General features: G+C 42.9%; 2 long non-coding RNA genes across 6 annotated transcripts; both read left to right on the forward strand.

The window, feature by feature from the left end:
* The first annotated feature begins 9,172 nt into the window (after positions 1-9,172).
* On the forward strand, positions 9,173-11,622 carry LOC133719988 (uncharacterized). Of its 3 annotated transcripts, none has more exons than XR_009851611.1 (5): positions 9,173-9,434; positions 9,559-9,587; positions 9,658-9,708; positions 10,536-10,602; positions 11,297-11,622. It is a non-coding gene; the product is annotated as an uncharacterized LOC133719988 (long non-coding RNA). The 3 variants fall into 3 exon arrangements; XR_009851610.1 differs by having other exon boundaries at positions 9,563-9,587; XR_009851609.1 differs by lacking the exons at positions 9,173-9,434; positions 9,559-9,587 and having other exon boundaries at positions 9,598-9,708.
* Positions 11,623-17,327: 5,705 nt separating this feature from the next.
* LOC133719967 (uncharacterized) lies at positions 17,328-19,777 on the forward strand. 3 transcript variants are annotated; one of them, XR_009851602.1, is made up of 5 exons: positions 17,328-17,589; positions 17,714-17,742; positions 17,813-17,863; positions 18,691-18,757; positions 19,452-19,777. It is a non-coding gene; the product is annotated as an uncharacterized LOC133719967 (long non-coding RNA). The 3 variants fall into 3 exon arrangements; XR_009851601.1 differs by having other exon boundaries at positions 17,718-17,742; XR_009851600.1 differs by lacking the exons at positions 17,328-17,589; positions 17,714-17,742 and having other exon boundaries at positions 17,753-17,863.
* Positions 19,778-21,094: the final 1,317 nt, after the last annotated feature.

Raw genomic sequence — 21,094 nt, forward strand, 5'->3', positions numbered from 1 at the left:
GACATCCATTACGAGAAAATATGTCTCATCGTAATCGATTCCAGGGCGTTTTGTGAGAAGCCTTGCGCCATAAGGCGAGATTGCCATCTCTTTTTCTCATCACACTTTCTAACGAAGACCCATTAGTCAACAAGTTTTATGTCAGGAGGTGTTGGCATTACTGGCTCAAAACCTTCATCTTCGTTAAAGAATCCAACTTAACCTAGATCGCTTCTTTCCATTTAGGCCAAATTTCTCTACGTTGGCATTCATTCATCAATGGAGCGTGGTTCGATATCATCAGACTCAACAAACTCATGCGCAATGAAATGCGCAACTACATCATCAATTATGATGGAGTTTCTATCCCACGTCTCATGTACACTAGTGTAGTTTTCATAGAGCTCTATATTCTCAAGAATAGGTTCTGACGTTGAGGCGTCCCCCAACGATAACCATAACCCGGAAGATTCTCATGAGACGGATTTTGAGTGTTGATGATCCAAGGATTAGGTTGTGCCAAAGCATCCTTCGAACCCACGGGCCTCCCACGCATCCTATCTGGGGCCATGGCCTGTAACGCCAGAGTGCCACTCTCTTTGGCGTTGGTGCCATGCCTACCTTCGTGTAGGGTGGCGCTACGTCCTCTCGTAGGGACGTCCATCCTTGCAGGCATGTTTGCAGCATATTTGTGTGATCTCGTCACTTTAACAGGGATCGAGATGAGACATAGTGGGGACAGACTACGACAATTCCTGTCGTTCCTACTGAACATCCGTGTTCTTATCTCCCCCTAACAACGGGAAGACTGTATCATCAAAGAGACATCCGCAAATCTAGCGGTAAGGAGATCGCCTAGCAAGGGCATTTAAGTGGCGGACGATTGTTGGAATCTCAAATCCAATGTAGTTGCCCATTCGTCTGTAAGGACCCATCATAGAGCGCTGTGGCGGTGCAATTGGCACATAAATGGCACACTCAAATATGCGTAAGTACGATACTTGTACCCAGTCACTAGCTGTAACGCAGAGGTACATTGAGTGGCGGTGGGTCGTAGACGAATTAGCATAGCTGCATGCGATATTGCATCACCCCAAGCAGATATAAGGAGATTGGTGCACATTACCAATGTCCGGACTACCATCGTAGTCGTTTCCGCGAGACCATTTGGGTGTGTACATGGGAATATGATGTCCAACATCAGTCCCATTGCAATAACCATCGAAAATCTTCGATGTAAACTCTCTAGCATCGTCAAGTCCAATTGACGGAATAAGATGATCCGAGGAGTGAGCCCGTTGTCATATGATATGTGCTAAGAGTGTAGCATAGGCAACATTTTATAGGTGGACAATGGCACAACACGTGACCAGCGTGTTTACGTGTCAACCAACATCATGAGATATTTAAACGTCCGCAAGTTTGTTGAACTAGTCCACAAAATCCCCACAGATTCTATGTAAGAACAAAATAAGTATTTTCATATCCATTGCATAGGACGGTCTCAGTCCTAATTTCCCTAAGGAACGGGCTTTGTAAAACGAGCGAGAGGCCTTAGAATCAACCAATGAGGATTTTGGTTGAGGCTAAGCGTCTGAAACGCTATTTGAAGCAAAATTGGTGATTGCAACATCACCTGGGGCGTCATCGCCATGATGGATGCCATCCATGGCGTCATGGATAGGGACTGTGCCAGCCCTAGGCTGGTGGTGGATGACGGCGGTGCCAGAGGCAGCAACGGCGGTCACACTTAGTCCAGGAATCAACTTTTGATTCATGCTTCATTTCGCTCGAGAGAAATGATGTCCATGTGAAGTCTTTAGTAGACAGATCATCATATCATGACCAGGATGACCTATCTTGTCGTGACAAAGCCAATATGTGTTTAAATCCAAGAGATCTTCTCTCATAACTTCGTTGGATTTAATAGCTCGAATAGTGACATAGAGTCCACTAGAGAGACACGTAAGCTTCTCTAAGATGCGCCTTTGTTCGCAATCGTTAGAGGTATTGCAAAGGAACTCATTTCCGTTCTCTACATGCGTTTTCGCATGGAATCCGTTGGCTATTCATAGGTGCGATTTGTCCTAGGAGCGTAGAGAGTTTCTGTGACAGTAATTAAGGTGCCATTTGGCAAGTGGAACTTGGGCTATTCCATGTCCTTGAATTAATACTGATGGCCCAGCCATCGTAGTCACAAAAGTCATATGCTCAGAATCAAAATGGAGTCATAAAGAACTCGAAATTTTATTCATAAGCCAACAGAGTTACATCATTGTCTCTTTGACCAAAGAAAATCTAATCCAAAATGCTAGCTAATGCAAAAAAATGGTAGCTGTCTAACTTCTTTCGGTAATTCCAAAATAAATGTGACCAGGTGAGTAGAGAGATGTCGGTGGAGCAAGGCTCGCTTAAGTACCACTAATCTCATAACCTTCCTAGACATCACACTTACTTTGGGTGAGCCTACTTTGAAGAAAGACTAAACCATTGGCATTTACTACAAAGTATATGGCAATTGCCTATTACATCTCTTGGAAAAATAAAGACTTAAACAGAATTGGCGATCTATTGATCCCAGCCAGATTTGTAGTCTTCAACCCTTCACTCTAGATCATCTTCTTGATCTTCTTGTTCCACATAGTGAGCTTCTCTTGCTTCACAATATGCTTTGTAGGCGGTGATAATTTCTTCACGAGCTCTACAAATGTGTGCCCAATGATTGGATACTCCACATCGAGAACATACATCTCTTTGCTTAGACTCCATTGATTGATGCACTTTGAAAGCGTCATTTAGATGGCTCTTAGTGTTGGTGGCGCCACCAACATGGCCAGAGGTGTTGTCTCCCTCTCTCTTTCCACGTTGACCTCTTCGGTTCCGTGTTTGCCTATTTTGGTTGTTACCTTCCTTATTAGAGCGAGAATATGGACCAAAACGTCCAGTAATGTCCCTAGATTTAGGGTTTCGCTCTTGGCGCCCTCCCTTAGGGGCACGACTATAATTTGACTCCGGAATATGCTTTATTCCCACGGGTCTCGAATGATAGTTCTTCACAAGGATGATGTCATGCTTTTCAGCGATATTCATAGCTCCAATGAGCTCATGAAACCTTGTGATCCGTCCTGTAGTAACATCGATTCGATAATTCTTAGCAACCATCAATGCAGAGACGGGGAAGGTAGAGAGTGTCTTCTCAATCAATATCGCATCTGTGATATCTTTTCCACAGAATTCCATCAAGGATTTAATGCGAAGTGCTTCCGAGTTGTAGTAAAGAACTGACTTGAAATCACAGAAGCGGAGGCTATGCCATCTCACTTCTAGGTCAGGAAGCAGGGAGTCACGGACATTGCCAAATCTTTCTTCGAGTGAGACCCACAGCCTTTTGGGGTCTTCTTCATTCATACACTCGTACTGGAGCGAATCATTCATATGACGAGTCATTAGGATGATGGCTTTCGCCTTATTTGCCTCTAAGGCTGCTCTATTTGCTTCCAATGCTTGAGCTTGCTCAACAGTTAGCACGTCCTGGCTAGGCTCGAGAATCGTATCCAGGATTCCATCGGCCTTGAGATGTTGGCGGACATCATGAACCCACCTGTGATATTCAGAGCCTGTTGTTCCCAATGGAGCAAAGTCCAATTTGTTCAGGTTACTCATCCTGAAAGAGAACAAGAAATTAGGTTTAGTTTCGGAGCGAAAAAAGGCTACCACGAAAACAAATAAAATTTCTGAGCGTAGTCGCTTCCAAGAAATTAGGAATTTCCGAGCGTAGTCGGTTCCAAGAAATTCGATTCCAAGAGGGGTTGGATTAGATCAAAACAATGATGTTTGCGGTCGATCGTTTTATCTCAAAAAACTCTAAGTTTGGAGGACTCTACAAGCTCCAAGCTTTGAGTGAGCACGAACCCCCACAGTTCAGCTTAATTTTGTCTCCCCTATGATAAAGAAAGGGGGGTAGAAGAAGGGAGGTTGCAAGTCCCCGAAAAAGAAGAGAAATTAAATGTAAAAACTCTAAAAAACGGGAACTTTTAGAAAAAAATACCTCGAAATAGGTCGCCGGAAAAGTTGGCCGGAAAAAGTGTTCGGAAAAAGTCGCCGGAAAACTTCCGGAAAGTGGCCGGAAAAGTGGTTGACCGGCGTTGACCGGGAGGTTGACCGGTAGTTGACTGATGTTGACCTGGGAGGTTTTTGTGCCTTTTCTTCCAGTTCCAGAATCATCTGATTGAGAGGTATCTGGTGACACAATTTGGTTGAAATTGGATGGCCGGAAGATGGTGAACTTATGTAATATTTGCTACGGGTTGGATGGAGGTTCCGGTGGCCGGTTCGGTAGGTTTCCGGCCGGTTCTTGGGGTGGCGCCGCCGGTTCTAGACTCCTGGGATCGAATTCTTCAAGGTGTGAGGTGGAGGCAGAAAAGGTTTCAAGGTTTTGTATTCGGATTCAAGGTTTTTAGCTTCTTGAATCCAGGTTTGGCTATTTGTTTCAGGGGCTTGGCTATTTGTTTCAGGGTTAGGGCTTCGTGCTGATAACGTGTTTAAGGAAAACTGAATTGGGAGAGAATTGAGTCGTGTTTTCATTGATAATAGGGGCCTCTTTATATAGAGGATTACAAGCATAGAGATAGAGTTGTACATAGAAACATAATCGTACATTGATTAGATATCTCCTAAGATTCTCCGAGAATATCTCTAATATAAACCTTATTTCAACTAGAGCAAGTAACCTCGAGTTTGGGCCAGACACATATTCTGGATTTACTTGAACAACTCAGAAATTATAGATTGTTTTGAGTAATATTGTTATGGGTAAATTCGGTATGTGAAAAAGTAGAAATTGGCTCATCATGCTAATATAGGAAAGTAAGCTGTTGTGGATGCCTAGTCACTGGACCGCAATTAACAAAATATTTCTTCCGGATTACATTCAAAATAGATCATGGTTTTTGGACTTAAAACTAATTAATAAATATATATATATATATATATATATATGTGTGTGTGTGTGTGTGTGTGTGTGTGTGTGTGTGTGTGTGTGTTGGAAGTCACGTATACATGTTCTTGAAGCAGTAGTAGTGCTAATTCATCCCCAAAAGTAGTAGCAAAGCTAAATTTCATCCTCAAAAGTAATAGCAAAGCTAGCTTTCATCTCATTTCCATCTTGAAGTAGCATCAGCTCACCTTCAATATTGTCTTGATCTCCAAGCACTAGAAAAAATATTTCATTTCTTCTCCATTCCTAAAATTAAGTAGCAGAGCTAACCTTCAATATTGTCCAATCTTCAAGTAGTAGCAGAATTGAACGGGTGCAGTAGCAAAACTAGACTAGTGCAATAGCAGAACTGGATTAGTGTCTGATGTGGTTTCTCTCTCTTCATTTGTTTTTTTTTTGTCTCATTTGGTTTTCTCTCTTCATTTGAACATAAAAGAGTTTGAATTAAAAATAATAATTAATATTTAGTTTGTTTTAGGAAATCAGAAATTGAGAGAGATTACATGCAAAGAATCTGCATCTTACAAGGTAACTGAATCATACGATGATTGCAAAATCTCCATAGATATAGGTAAGATAAACCCTATTACAACTCAGATAAGTAGTCAGAGTTTAGGCCAGACACACAAACTAAGTGTCCTTAAACATAGTTATCCATGTTTGAAGGTAATAATTGTAACGGACTAAATTCAATTTACTACCTCAAACTTTGGGGCAAACATCAGTTCGGTCCCTGATCTTTCTTCTTAATCACAATGGTCCATGCGCTTCCAAATTGCATCACCCGCGTCCAAATTTCAAATTTCCCTAAATTTGTGACATCACTTGCTGAGTTAGAGCTGAGATTGGGCTCCACTTTTCAGCCTTAAGCCTCTAAGAAGGGTAAAATGGAAAATTCAATACCTAGTTTCTAATTCTTGAGCAAAACCCTAGCTCGAAAACTGCCTTAGCCGCTTGAATCCTCATCCCTAACACACCACAATTCAATACCTCAACAATCCTAGTGACAAACCCATCTGTAACAAGAGCTTCTGCAATTAGAGAGCACGAAGCCAAGTGCATCAGCAACTCCACCGCAACCATCTCCACCATCGACACCATCAAAATCGCAACGACGACATTCCCCTTCATCTTGAAATAACTCGAATCATGAAGCTTCACCATCACAAGAACTATCCCCTGTGCCACCGCAATCATCACGTTCTTATCCTTCTCCTGCAAAAGCACTAGTAACGCTTCCATGGCCGAGTTTTGTGACTCATTCGACTCAACATAACTAGGGCTGGGCGTGAACCGATTGCAACTAAAATTTTACTGGGCCCGAGACCGACCCTTTTTTATGGTTCAGGCCCAAAGCCTGTTTTGACACCGAGAGGGACCAGCCTGGGACCGGCCCGTTTCATTTCTGGCCGGGCTTTAGGGCCCAACTCCGATTCTCCCAACTTTGAAGCTCGGTAATGGCCTACGATGTGCTTAGTGATTTGCAAAAGCGCCAGATCTACAACTTGTATGGCGAGGAAGGACTGAATGAGGTTGAGTTTGATGTGGCGGTGCCGCCGCCGAGAAGGTCAGAGCTGGTGAAACACAAAAAGGGTTCTTTTGGATGATTGATTGTCACCCAAATCGATTACACTCACCAAGGAAGAAGAAAGGTCCCAAAATCCACAAAATAAAAAGAAGCTACTGGATGCGTTGATATGGTCCATCAGGGGGCCATGTGAATTGAGAGTTCAAATACAAAACTAATAGTAATTATAGTAATCAAACTTCAAACCTACTCAATTGTAATGGCAGCGGCGGTGGGAGTAAGATCATCAGATATATATATATATCTCATGATTGAGAGTTCTGTAGAAGCCAACTCAGGTATAGAGTAACCATAGCTGTGAGCGTCTTAGCTATGGCGGAAGAGTATCGGACTGAAGATTATGAAGGGGACGGCTAGGCTGAAGACTCTCGGTTCAGATCGTGAAGACTGAAGACTAGTCAATTAGGTTTTGGGGTATTCGATTAGAGACTCTAATCCAGTGAGTCTGATCCTATTATAAGGATTTTGAGCCTTATCTTATAATCAATAACATATACATATGTGTCTCTTTTATGTCATACTGGCCTGAAGGGCTTTTCTCTTTCTGAAAATCAAGGCCAAGGCTTTTCTCTTTTGAATACCAAGGCTCAGCTCGAACTACTTTGATGAAGAAAAAAAAAGAGGGCCCGACCCATACGGGTCGAGGTTTGCCAGGCCCGTCCGGGTTACGGGTTTTCGGGCATAAATGCCCAGCCCTAAACAGACCTAACCGAACCCAATCCCCAGTCTGAATCTTCCTCTTTCTCCAATTACTTCAATGATGTCAAAGCCAACCTCAAGTAATAGTCACAGCAACAACAAAGCAGATCCACTTCTCTAGTTAGGAGATTTGTTTTGTCAAGCTTCAAGCTCTCTATTGAGAAGATCGACGACTCCTTGAGACTCCAAGGCGTCCAATCCACCTTCGTCGACACTGAGGTCAACGACAACAATGTGAGAGTATAGATCTTGATTTAGGGCTTTTCCGACGATTCTGGTCTTGATTTTTTGGGACAAAGACCTTTTGGATTTTACTGAAACCCTTGTTTCCTCCGGCTTGCCTATTAGTGTTACCCTGAGGGTATTAGTAACTCGACATGGTCTAAAAGAGCTCAATCCAATTTCAAGAGCTCAAAGAAAGAGGAAGAGTGCCACACCAAAATTAAGCACCTAATTTAAACCCTCGTTGTTGTTGTTCAATTGCAATATATTGGTAAAGAGATTATTCACGCCAAGGATTTGAGGAACACTTCAATTTTCAAGTTGTACCTGAAACAAATAAACTAAAAACATTAGTAAACTAAACTTAAAACTAAAATAAAATTCTTGAGGAAGGAGATATTGCTGCGTCAGTAAAGGAAGGAATCAGAACGAGTCAATGAGTTGATTTGGTTGATTTGTGTAATATGTCATAATTGTTTAGATACATTAGTGCTTGATTGTAGGCCTAGAATTGTGGATCGTGTAGCTGTGCACTCTGTATAAAGTATGTATCTTCATACTATGAATGATAAGAAAACATTCTTCAAATATTGTTTCTCTTTATGGTATCAGAGCAAGATCTGAGACCTAAAACGTGAGAACAACCACACCATATCAGAATTTTCAAATCAAAGCCTTCATGCAAGGGAACGAAGAACGCCAAGTCGTTGAACACGGAAAAACTTCGACTACGCTGAAGATGCCAGAACCATGGGAAAATTCCAATCACCCCTTGTTCATCCATCACTCAGATAAGCCTGGAGCGGTTCTCGTGGCACAGCCCTTAGTGGAAGAAAATTACACCACCTAGGCTCAGTCTATGAGCATGGCTCTTATGATTAAAAATAAAAAGGGCTTCATCGATGGAACCATTCAAATATCAACCCAGAGAGTTGAAGAACAGTTACAATGGGACTGTTGCAACATATTGGTTAAAACTTGGCTGCTGGGGTCTATGTCGAAGGAAATATCCAGCAGCGTCATCCACTACAAGACTGCAAGAGGTATGTGGCAAGAGTTACAGGAGAGATTTTCTCACACTAACACAATGCAGCTGTTCCATATCGAAAATGCCATTCATGATTGTAAGCAAAGTACGAGTTCTGTCACTTCTTTCTTTACCAAACTCAAAAGCTTATGGGATGAGAAGGATGTGCTATGCGAAATTCCTCCCTGCATTTGTGAAGCTTCTAAGGAAATTAAGGCTTACTTGGACACACAGAAGACGATGTGTAGACCCCCGTACTTTTTCTTGTTTATTTTAATTTGTCGTATAATGTTTGAAACTACGTATTCGTATGGTACACAAGTATTCGCGCTTAGGTTAAGACTTTGAGGCCATTGAAAAGGATTAAGAAATTTAGAGAAAATCCAATTTGGGTCTAGAAAAGTATTTTTAAAGTATCAAGGCTTAGGATAAGCTCGGAAAATTTTTCCCGAAAGGATTCGGTGAAGTGTCGGAGAAATAAGGATGTTTGGTGTTGTATTTTCGGAGTGGGCTTAAGGAAAATATAGAGGAAAATGAAATAGTAGCAGCCCAAGCCCATTGGCCCAAAAGGAGGGGCAGATTCGACTTTTCACAATTAAATTTGGGAGAGGTATTTAAGGAACACATTCTCCAAACCCTAGCCTCAACCCACCTCATTTTCACTTCAGCTCTCTCTCTCTACCCGAGAGCTTCTCTCTCCTCATCCTCGCCGGAAATCGCCGCCGCCGCCGCACCGCCGCCGGTCGCCGCCGTCGCCGGAATCCGGATTTCAACCAAAATTTCCAGATTTTCTCCTCTTCCTTCCCTCTTTCCATTTCTCCAACCAAAATCAAGAAATTTAGCCATTTAATCCCCCAAAAACCCTAGAACCCGAAGCTAAAATTGGGGCTTTTGTGATTTCTTCTTTCCAAGCTCAAATCAAGGTATTTTCCATCCTAATCTAGCCTCTAATCCTTCGATCTATACCTATTTCTTCCTAAATCCGAGATTTTAATTTGGGTTTGTGATTTTGTTTGCATGAACCCGATTTCTCCTTGAACCATCAAGCTAGGCTATGGGTTTGGCAAGGATTTGTGGTAAGGATCTATCCATGCAACCTTGTTTTCGAGTTTTTGGTTGAGATGTTGATTATGGACGGATTTGTAGGTGAAGAAGGCCAAGGAGAAGGTATATGACGTGATTTTTGAAGGAGAAAGGGTAAGGAATGGGTTTTGGACAAACCCTAGAATTTTTGGAATTTATTTGATTGATTTGGTTTATGTTGAGCTATTGTTGTTGTTGGAAAAATTGTGAAATTAGAGATTTGAGGATGGATAAATTAGTAGGATTTTATTAGCATAATTTTCTTAGTGTTGGAATTTTGTTGTTGAAGATTTGGTAATTATAGTTGTGTAGTTTTGGCCAAAGGAAAAAGAAAAGGAAGGAGAAAAGAAATGGATTTGTTCTTGGAAGAAAAGGGAAAATAAAGAAAATGGTAAAAATTGGATTAAATGAGTTTTTACCTTGGTGAAGTGGTAAAAAAGTGAAGAAGGTGAAAGTAAAGGTAAATTCGGTAAAAAGGAGGTAAAAGGTAAAAGTGAAAGTGTGGAGGTAAAAGTCATGGTAAAAGTGAAAAGGTGAAAAATGAGAAGTAAATGGATAAAAGTAAAAGTAAAACTTTATTTATAATTATTTACTTATTTATTTTTAATAAATAATAAATAATGGTAAATAAAGGATTACTTGGTCAAAAGTCAGAAGTCAAAGTCAAAGGTCAAAAGTCAACTCCGAGAGTTGATCAGGGTTGACCGACCTCGTAAAACATAAGGATCGACTCAACTTTGGTCGCTCGGATTGGCGAAAGTTTAGCGGAGCGATAAGGACGTTTTCCTTTTTAAGAAAGAAGTTAGTTTCCCAAATTGGTAAAGGTTGAAAGAAATAATTATTGGCCTCATTGAAATAAAAAGGATTAGTATGCGCGATTACTTTAAAGTTGATCATGATGTTTACCTGGATAATTACTTACAAACTAAGTAATGGTTTAGGAAACACGATCGTTAAGGAAGCTTAAGCGGAAAGCATCAGAGTGTGGAGTACGCCAACATATTCCAGGTAGGGTGAGCTGTCCCTTCCTTGTTAGAGGCTTTTCGATATATGTGGAATGCTCTAGTATGATATTATGTTGCCTGCAAGTATTTTTGGTTGTTCATTAGTCGATGCCTCGCGATACATGTGTTTTCAGAACTGATAATTGTTGATTGCGAAAACCGAGGCTAGACTTGCATGTTGAGATACTGTACCCTTTTGTATGTTGTGTTTGTGACCTGAAAGTGAATGGGACCTAGACGCGTAGATTCCTAGGGATCCCACGGTGTCGATAACCGTGAACCTCCGGAGGGGGCTGTGCTCCTATGTTTGTCAAGGAAAGGTAAATACGGACAGTGAACCAGTCATAGGAGACTCAGAGCCAGGAAATGGACACTTTCGCTACTTGTAGTCACAAGGACTACAGAGTAGTTGGCTGGTTCTCTTACTCAGGACGAACCAGATCGGTCACTGATTTATTTTACTTTAGCCGGCAGGTAAGTATCTCGGAGCTCCAAATTGTGTGAAGCATGCTGCATATGATTTCCTGAAACGAAACAACTGTGATTGTTTTTGTTTGCATTTGTTTTACTTGATTTTACAAATGCGCGCAACCTATATTCTAGTAGCTATGTTTTACCTATTAGATTTCAAACCTAACTAAGGTTGGGTCGGCCCCTATTGGGCTAGCGAGGACGAAATGCTCACCCCTACATTTCAGGTTACAACGAGGTCATTCCGGACGATTTGGATTAGAGGTGGGTCGTTGGCCGAGTCCGTGTGTTGCTGTTCCTGTTGCTTGAAGTTCTTCCCATTTGGTACTCTATCGATTTACTAGCTTCTCTTTCTATGTTGAACTCTGTGAGGTCCGCCTACCTGGGAGCGCGCCTCACCCCTTTGTTTTACTGTTATTGTTGAACTCCTTTCATTTCGGTTATGATGTAAGCCCTAAGGCGCCACAGTGCACTTGCCACTTTATTTTTAAGCATGTCCAGACTTGTTATTTTAAATGTTGGGTTGTTGATTTAAAGTCCTTTCTTAAAAGTTTTTCTTGGTCTCCCATTTTCCCAAAATTTGCATTTTTAACAAGCCTTGTAGTATTAAGTTGGTAGGTCTACGGTACGTCTACGACGTGTCGAGCTCCTATTGGCTTAATATTACGGCGCTGTGGTATACCCATTCGGGTCGCCACAGTTGAGTGGTATCAAAGCAGGTTTCGAAAAAAAAAAAAAAAAAAAAAAAAATTGTTTTCGTAAAAGCGTTTTTCTAAAAACCCAAAAACGTTTTCGAGAAAGTTTCTCTTGGTTTTGCAAAAGTGTTTTTCTTTTTCCAAAAAAAAAAAAAAAAAAAAAAAAAAAAAAAAAAAAAACTTTGAGGGAAAATCTTTTGAGTTTTCGTTGTCTTGCAAATTGTTTCGATTTGAAAAGAAAAGGATTTAAGAAAGAAGTTTCAAATCACATGTGACGCCTTATCCCAAAACCATCGCTTCTCATTTAGATTCCTTTGCGCTATCATATCCATTCGCGTGGCTCCCCTATCTACTTTGCTTCTTTTCGAGAGTCATTCATTCGTTGCATAATCCGATCATCGTAGTTATGTGTTGTTGCAAAATGATATCGTGAGATCTTCATTAGGGAGATTCCACATCGTGCATTTGGCACATGATAATGGAAAAGTCTTTGATTTGTAGACTTCAACCGGACGTTGAAGAGTTTATGATTTCTCATGTTGTGAGCTTTGTGAATCATATTGTCTTTTGTTCTGTCTCAGTTTGATTCCTGTTACGATGCCGCCACGACCCGATCCTAGAATGGCAGCAGTGCTAAGGGCATTCGAAGCCCTAGGCAATGCCCCGGAACAGACCCCGGAGGAACTTGAAAGATATAGGGTGACGCAATGCTTGGAGCAGTTCACCAAGCTTAAACCACCCCAGTTCAACGGAATCGGTGAAGCTTGTGAGGCCGAGAACTGGTTGAAGCAAATTCATAAGATCTTAGAGATCTTACGGACACCGGAGCAGTATCGTGTGTCCCTAGCTGTACACCAGCTTGTCGGGGAGGCAGACAACTGGTGGGATACCGTCCGTAGCCTACGGACTGTCGCTGATCTAACTTGGGCAGAGTTCGAGCAACTCTTTCTGGAGAGATTCTTTCCACCTGTCCTGAAGGCACAGAAGATCAGTGAGTTCTTTGCTTTGACCCAAGGAAACAAGACCACTCACGAGTATGTTGTGGCCTTCACACGACTACTTAAGTACGTGCCAGCAATCGCCAATGACGATCAGATGAAGAAACAGAGGTTCATGGCGGGACTCCGAGACTCGATTCGACGCGAATTACGCTCGGACACTACCTTGAGCTACAGTGAGTCCGTAGCCGCCGCCTACGCCATCGAGGCTGATGAAGCTGCATACCCAAGACGTGGGGATGGTCAGGGAAGCTCTCACCCACGGAAGAATCACTGGGTGCACCGGAGGAAGCTCCGAGGAGGAAACTCCCAAGGAAATGCCAGTTCCAGCAGTAGCAGTGGATCTTCAGGAAGACGGGGCCCTGCACCCTACACTTGTTTTGCTTGTGGCCAGCCTGGACACACCAAGGTTCGCTGCCCATTTGTTAACAACTCACAAGGAGCGTCTTCTGGCTCGGGATTCCAGAATCCGAGGCCAGCTCAGTCACTATCGACTCAGATTTCACCAGCACCATATCGACCACCGAACCCTACTCAGCAGCAGTACCAACAACCTCAGCCGCTGGCAGTGAGGTATGACCAGCAAATCACTGCACCACGACCTACCAACCAGGCAAACCGAGGAAGAAACCGTGGAGGACGCAACCAGGGAGGACGTGGACAACTGTATGCAATCACCGGTGGAGAGACTACTGAGGCTTCTGGCTCTGGCACCGCACTAGCTGGTACGATACTCATCTCTAACTCTGAGGCTAGAGTTTTGCTTGACACTGGTGCATCTCATTCATTCATCACTACATGGTTAGCTGAGTCACTAGAACTAGAACCAACCCCGCTAGACGGAGTTTTCGACTTCAACACACCGCTTGGTGTGGGGACTGGAGTAGACAAAGTCTACAGGAAGTGCCAAGTTGTTATTGGCAGTAGGAAGCTCCAAGCCGATCTCTATCCAATCGAGTTGTATGATTTTGATCTAATTCTCGGGATGGACTGGCTGAGCAAGTACAAAGCACTCATCGATTGCGATCGACGCGCCGTACGAATCACACCACCAAGCAGGGAGACCTTCGAAATAAAAATGGCAGAACCCCTATTACCTTCAAGTTCATTATTGAAGGCTTGTTTTCGAGGGAGGAGAACGCTTGCTTGTTACAGCATCATCGCTGCAGGAGGAAAAGCAAACATGGAGTCCAACAGCTACGTGCCGATTGTAGACGAGTACCCCGACGTATTTCCGGAGGAGCTACCAGGATTACCCCCGCATCGTGAAGTGGAATTTCGCATTGACCTAGTTCCCGGTACCGAGCCGATCTCGATATCGCCGTATCGGATGGCACCAGCCGAGATGAGCGAATTAAGGATACAACTAGAAGATCTGGAAAGCAAGGGATTCATCCGAAAGAGTTCATCACCTTGGGGAGCTTCTGTCTTGTTTGCTAAGAAGCCTGACGGAACGCTACGTTTGTGCGTAGGCTATCGACGATTGAACCAAGTAACGATCAAGAACAAGTATCCACTACCAAGGATAGACGAGTTGTTTGACCAACTTGCGGGAGCAATGTTCTTCTCTAAGATCGACCTTCGATCAGGGTATCACCAGTTGCGAGTGCGTGAAGAGGACATACCGAAGACGGCTTTCCGAACGCGCTACGGGCACTTTGAGTTTGTTGTCATGCCTTTTGGGCTGACCAACGCCCCAGCCGCATTCATGGATCTAATGAACAGAGTGTTTCGACCCTACTTGGATAAGTTCGTGATTGTCTTTATCGACGACATCCTCATCTACTCCAAGACGCAAGAAGAGCACGCTTATCATCTTCGCATAGTTCTGCAGACATTATTGGATCACCAACTCTACGCCAAGAAATCCAAGTGTGACTTTTGGCTCACAGAAGTAAAGTTCCTTGGACATGTCATCTCTGCAGCTGGACTTTCAGTGGACCCTTCAAAAGTTGAAGCTGTACTTAATTGGGAACAACCGCAGAACGTGAACGAAATCCGCAGTTTTCTTGGACTGGCTGGTTACTACCGCCGTTTTATCCAAGATTTCTCCAAGATCGCTCTACCATTGACCAAGCTGACAAGGAAAGGCGCAAAGTTCGAGTGGGACGACAAGTGTGAGAACGCTTTTGTAGAGCTTAAGACGAGGCTGACGACCGCACCTGTACTAGTTCTTCCGAACAATGTCGACCCGTATCAAGTGTACACCGACGCCTCGGGGAACGGACTAGGCTGTGTGCTTATGCAAAATGGCCAAGTCGTGGCCTATGGCTCGAGACAGTTAAAGCCGCACGAGAGGAACTACCCGACTCACGACTTAGAATTGGCTGCTATTGTCTTTGCATTGAAGATCTGGAGGTGTTATCTCTATGGCACGCAATTTGAAGTCTACTCTGATCACAAGAGTCTAAAGTACATCTACACTCAGCGTGACCTGAATCTACGCCAGAGAAGATGGATGGAGTATTTGAAAGACTACGAGTTCAATTTGCTCTACCACCCGGGAAAGGCGAATGTCGTTGCTGATGCCTTGAGCAGAAAGACGAGAAGTTCGTTATCCTGCATCTTCTTGTCACGAAACGAGACGTTGAAAACTCTGGAGGAGTTTGGCTTGTATCCCCAAGAGGGAAACCCTCAGGGGTACCTTGCGAGTTTAACTCTGAGACCCCAATTGCTACAACTCGTGGAAGAAAGCCAGTGGAACGACCCGGATACGCATATGCTCCGAGCACAGATTTACGCCGGAGAAGTCACTAACGAGTGGACGGTGGGCCAAGATAGTTGTGTTAGATTTAAGGGCCGAATGGTTGTCCCTAAAAACGACCATGTTAGGAAGAGGGTGCTCGAAGAAGCACATCGTACTTGCTTCACTATGCACCCAGGAGAAGGAAAGATGTACCAAGACATGAAGCGCCAGTTTTGGTGGCGAGGGATGAAGAAGGATGTGGCCGACTATGTCGCCCGATGTGCAATATGTCAACAAGTAAAAGCAGAACACCAAGTACCAGCAGGACTACTTCAGCCGCTACCTATACCAGTGTGGAAGTGGGAAGACATCACCATGGACTTCGTCACCGGATTACCACGCTCGACACGAGGACACGATGGAGTGTGGGTAGTAGTCGACCGACTAACCAAGTCCGCCCACTTCATACCAGTGAAGATGGACTCACCTGTAAAGTATTTTGCGGGACTGTACATCGACACCATCATCAAGTTACACGGAGTGCCGAAGACTATCGTCTCTGACAGAGATCCTAGGTTCACATCGAGGTTGTGGAAGAAGCTTCAAGAAGAGCTTGGAACACAGATAATTCTGAGTTCGGCATACCACCCTCAGACCGACGGACAGTCGGAACGCACCATCAAGACTTTGGAGGACATGCTACGAGCTTGCGTATTGGACTTCGGAGAGAAGTGGTATGACTGTTTGCCACTCGCGGAGTTTACGTATAACAACAGTTATCACCGTAGCATAGGCATGGCACCGTTCGAAGCACTTTACGGACGGCCATGCAGATCGCCTACATGTTGGGCTGATGCTCAAGAACGGGCATTACTAGGACCTGACTTAGTTCAGGAAACCACTGAAAAGATTCAAGTGGTTAAAGAGAAACTGAGAGTAGCCCAGAGCAGGCAGAAATCATATGCAGACATGCGTAGAAGACCCCTAGAGTTTGGGGTAGGAGACTTTGTTTATATCAAGGTGAGACCTCGAAAAGGAATCAGTCGGTTCGGGGTCAAAGGAAAGTTGGCACCCCGATACATTGGACCTTTTCCTATAGTCCAAAGAATTGGCAACATGGCTTATCGGGTAGATTTGCCACAAGAACTAGAGCATATCCACAATGTGTTTCACGTGTCTCAACTTAAGAAAAGCCCGCCGGAGACCCAGCAAGTCATTACTTGGAGAAACTTGCCACTGCAAAGTGATGCCACCTACAGGACGGAGCCTATACGGATTTTAGCACGAAGTACCAGGCAGCTACGGAACCGCGAGGTTCCATTGGTGAAAGTTCAATGGACACACCAAGGAAAAGAGGAGGTTACATGGGAACTTGAGACAGAAATGCGTGAGAAGCACCCCCACCTTTTCAGCTAATCAGGTACAAATTTCGAGGACGAAATTTCTTTAAGGGGGGTAGAGTGTAGATCCCCGTACTTTTTCTTGTTTATTTTAATTTGTCGTATAATGTTTGAAACTACGTATTCGTATGGTACACAAGTATTCGCGCTTAGGTTAAGACTTTGAGGCCATTAAAAAGGATTAAGAAATTTAGAGAAAATCCAATTTGGGTCTAGAAAAGTATTTTTAAAGTATCAAGGCTTAGGATAAGCTCGGAAAATTTTTCCCGAAAGGATTCGGTGAAGTGTCGGAGAAATAAGGATGTTTGGTGTTGTATTTTCGGAGTGGGCTTAAGGAAAATATAGAGGAAAATGAAATAGTAGCAGCCCAAGCCCATTGGCCCAAAAGGAGGGGCAGATTCGACTTTTCACAATTAAATTTGGGAGAGGTATTTAAGGAACACATTCTCCAAACCCTAGCCTCAACCCACCTCATTTTCACTTCAGCTCTCTCTCTCTACCCGAGAGCTTCTCTCTCCTCATCCTCGCCGGAAATCGCCGCCGCCGCCGCACCGCCGCCGGTCGCCGCCGTCGCCGGAATCCGGATTTCAACCAAAATTTCCAGATTTTCTCCTCTTCCTTCCCTCTTTCCATTTCTCCAACCAAAATCAAGAAATTTAGCCATTTAATCCCCCAAAAACCCTAGAACCCGAAGCTAAAATTGGGGCTTTTGTGATTTCTTCTTTCCAAGCTCAAATCAAGGTATTTTCCATCCTAATCTAGCCTCTAATCCTTCGATCTATACCTATTTCTTCCTAAATCCGAGATTTTAATTTGGGTTTGTGATTTTGTTTGCATGAACCCGATTTCTCCTTGAACCATCAAGCTAGGCTATGGGTTTGGCAAGGATTTGTGGTAAGGATCTATCCATGCAACCTTGTTTTCGAGTTTTTGGTTGAGATGTTGATTATGGACGGATTTGTAGGTGAAGAAGGCCAAGGAGAAGGTATATGACGTGATTTTTGAAGGAGAAAGGGTAAGGAATGGGTTTTGGACAAACCCTAGAATTTTTGGAATTTATTTGATTGATTTGGTTTATGTTGAGCTATTGTTGTTGTTGGAAAAATTGTGAAATTAGAGATTTGAGGATGGATAAATTAGTAGGATTTTATTAGCATAATTTTCTTAGTGTTGGAATTTTGTTGTTGAAGATTTGGTAATTATAGTTGTGTAGTTTTGGCCAAAGGAAAAAGAAAAGGAAGGAGAAAAGAAATGGATTTGTTCTTGGAAGAAAAGGGAAAATAAAGAAAATGGTAAAAATTGGATTAAATGAGTTTTTACCTTGGTGAAGTGGTAAAAAAGTGAAGAAGGTGAAAGTAAAGGTAAATTCGGTAAAAAGGAGGTAAAAGGTAAAAGTGAAAGTGTGGAGGTAAAAGTCATGGTAAAAGTGAAAAGGTGAAAAATGAGAAGTAAATGGATAAAAGTAAAAGTAAAACTTTATTTATAATTATTTACTTATTTATTTTTAATAAATAATAAATAATGGTAAATAAAGGATTACTTGGTCAAAAGTCAGAAGTCAAAGTCAAAGGTCAAAAGTCAACTCCGAGAGTTGATCAGGGTTGACCGACCTCGTAAAACATAAGGATCGACTCAACTTTGGTCGCTCGGATTGGCGAAAGTTTAGCGGAGCGATAAGGACGTTTTCCTTTTTAAGAAAGAAGTTAGTTTCCCAAATTGGTAAAGGTTGAAAGAAATAATTATTGGCCTCATTGAAATAAAAAGGATTAGTATGCGCGATTACTTTAAAGTTGATCATGATGTTTACCTGGATAATTACTTACAAACTAAGTAATGGTTTAGGAAACACGATCGTTAAGGAAGCTTAAGCGGAAAGCATCAGAGTGTGGAGTACGCCAACATATTCCAGGTAGGGTGAGCTGTCCCTTCCTTGTTAGAGGCTTTTCGATATATGTGGAATGCTCTAGTATGATATTATGTTGCCTGCAAGTATTTTTGGTTGTTCATTAGTCGATGCCTCGCGATACATGTGTTTTCAGAACTGATAATTGTTGATTGCGAAAACCGAGGCTAGACTTGCATGTTGAGATACTGTACCCTTTTGTATGTTGTGTTTGTGACCTGAAAGTGAATGGGACCTAGACGCGTAGATTCCTAGGGATCCCACGGTGTCGATAACCGTGAACCTCCGGAGGGGGCTGTGCTCCTATGTTTGTCAAGGAAAGGTAAATACGGACAGTGAACCAGTCATAGGAGACTCAGAGCCAGGAAATGGACACTTTCGCTACTTGTAGTCACAATGACTACAGAGTAGTTGGCTGGTTCTCTTACTCAGGACGAACCAGATCGGTCACTGATTTATTTTACTTTAGCCGGCAGGTAAGTATCTCGGAGCTCCAAATTGTGTGAAGCATGCTGCATATGATTTCCTGAAACGAAACAACTGTGATTGTTTTTGTTTGCATTTGTTTTACTTGATTTTACAAATGCGCGCAACCTATATTCTAGTAGCTATGTTTTACCTATTAGATTTCAAACCTAACTAAGGTTGGGTCGGCCCCTATTGGGCTAGCGAGGACGAAATGCTCACCCCTACATTTCAGGTTACAACGAGGTCATTCCGGACGATTTGGATTAGAGGTGGGTCGTTGGCCGAGTCCGTGTGTTGCTGTTCCTGTTGCTTGAAGTTCTTCCCATTTGGTACTCTATCGATTTACTAGCTTCTCTTTCTATGTTGAACTCTGTGAGGTCCGCCTACCTGGGAGCGCGCCTCACCCCTTTGTTTTACTGTTATTGTTGAACTCCTTTCATTTCGGTTATGATGTAAGCCCTAAGGCGCCACAGTGCACTTGCCACTTTATTTTTAAGCATGTCCAGACTTGTTATTTTAAATGTTGGGTTGTTGATTTAAAGTCCTTTCTTAAAAGTTTTTCTTGGTCTCCCATTTTCCCAAAATTTGCATTTTTAACAAGCCTTGTAGTATTAAGTTGGTAGGTCTACGGTACGTCTACGACGTGTCGAGCTCCTATTGGCTTAATATTACGGCGCTGTGGTATACCCATTCGGGTCGCCACACGATGAAATTCTTAATGGGCCTCAACGACAACTATGCAACAATCTGGAGCAGCGTAGTGAACATGGAGCCTTTTCCCACAGTAAACAAGGCTTATTCGATGGCACTCCGCCACGAGAAGCAAGCTGAATTGTCCACCGGAAAAGCCATGGCACAGCCAGAAGCCACTGTGTTTGCCGTGAGGAAAGGCAACCGTGAAAATGAAGATGGGGAAGGAGCAGTAAGGTGTGAGAAGTGTAACAAGACAAATCATTCTACCAAGAATTTTCGTGCACATCTCAAATGCACTTTCTACAATGGAAGATACCATACCTTTGAGTATTGTCGAAGAAGGAAGGCTATCATGGGAAAGGGTCAAGGAAGCTCTAAGGCAAACAATGCGGTCTCATTCAATGACAAGAAGGAGACTGCCATGAATTTCCCTTTCTCTCAGGAAGATTGCCAACAATTGCTGGGTCTCATCCACAAAAACAAGGTTGGTATCACTACTATTAATCAAGTTGGTAATGTTCCCAATTATGAGGAACGTTCAGGTAAAGCATTTCACCTCTCTCAAAGTGGTAAAGAAACCATATGGATACTAGATAGTAGAGCTAGTGATCACATAATTTGTCACACCAGTCTCCTTACATCATTTAAACCTGTTGCCAATCGTTTCGTTAAATTGCCATATGGAACTACCACACGAGTCACACATATTGGCAAAGTCGTCTTCTCTCCTCATTTTGTTCTCCATAATGTTCTTTGTGTCCCATTCTTTTATTTGAACTTGATCTCTATTAATAAATTGGCTTATGGCTCCTTTTACATTACCATATTTCTCAGCCAAATTTGTTTCATACAGGACCTACGATCAGGGAGGATGATTGGGACAGGAACTGAGAGGGAAGGACTCTACTGCCTCGACTTGATCAAGAAAGGAACATGTCATGCCGTTCATGGTCGCACTCAAAGTTTTTGGCACCAAAGGCTCGGTCACCCTTTGAGCAAAGTTTATGTACTATTTCCCTTTCCTGCAAATAAGGCTTGTGATACAAGTTGTTCTGTATGTCCTCTGGCTAAACAAACCATAATGCCTTTTCCTTTGCATGTTAATTCTAGTGAATCTCCTTTTGAATTAATTCATGTCGATATTTGGGGTGGGTACCATGTTCCTACATACACTGGTGCACA

Source organism: Rosa rugosa, chromosome 7 (genome assembly GCF_958449725.1).
Source record: "Rosa rugosa chromosome 7, drRosRugo1.1, whole genome shotgun sequence".
Classification (NCBI taxonomy): domain Eukaryota; kingdom Viridiplantae; phylum Streptophyta; class Magnoliopsida; order Rosales; family Rosaceae; genus Rosa; species Rosa rugosa.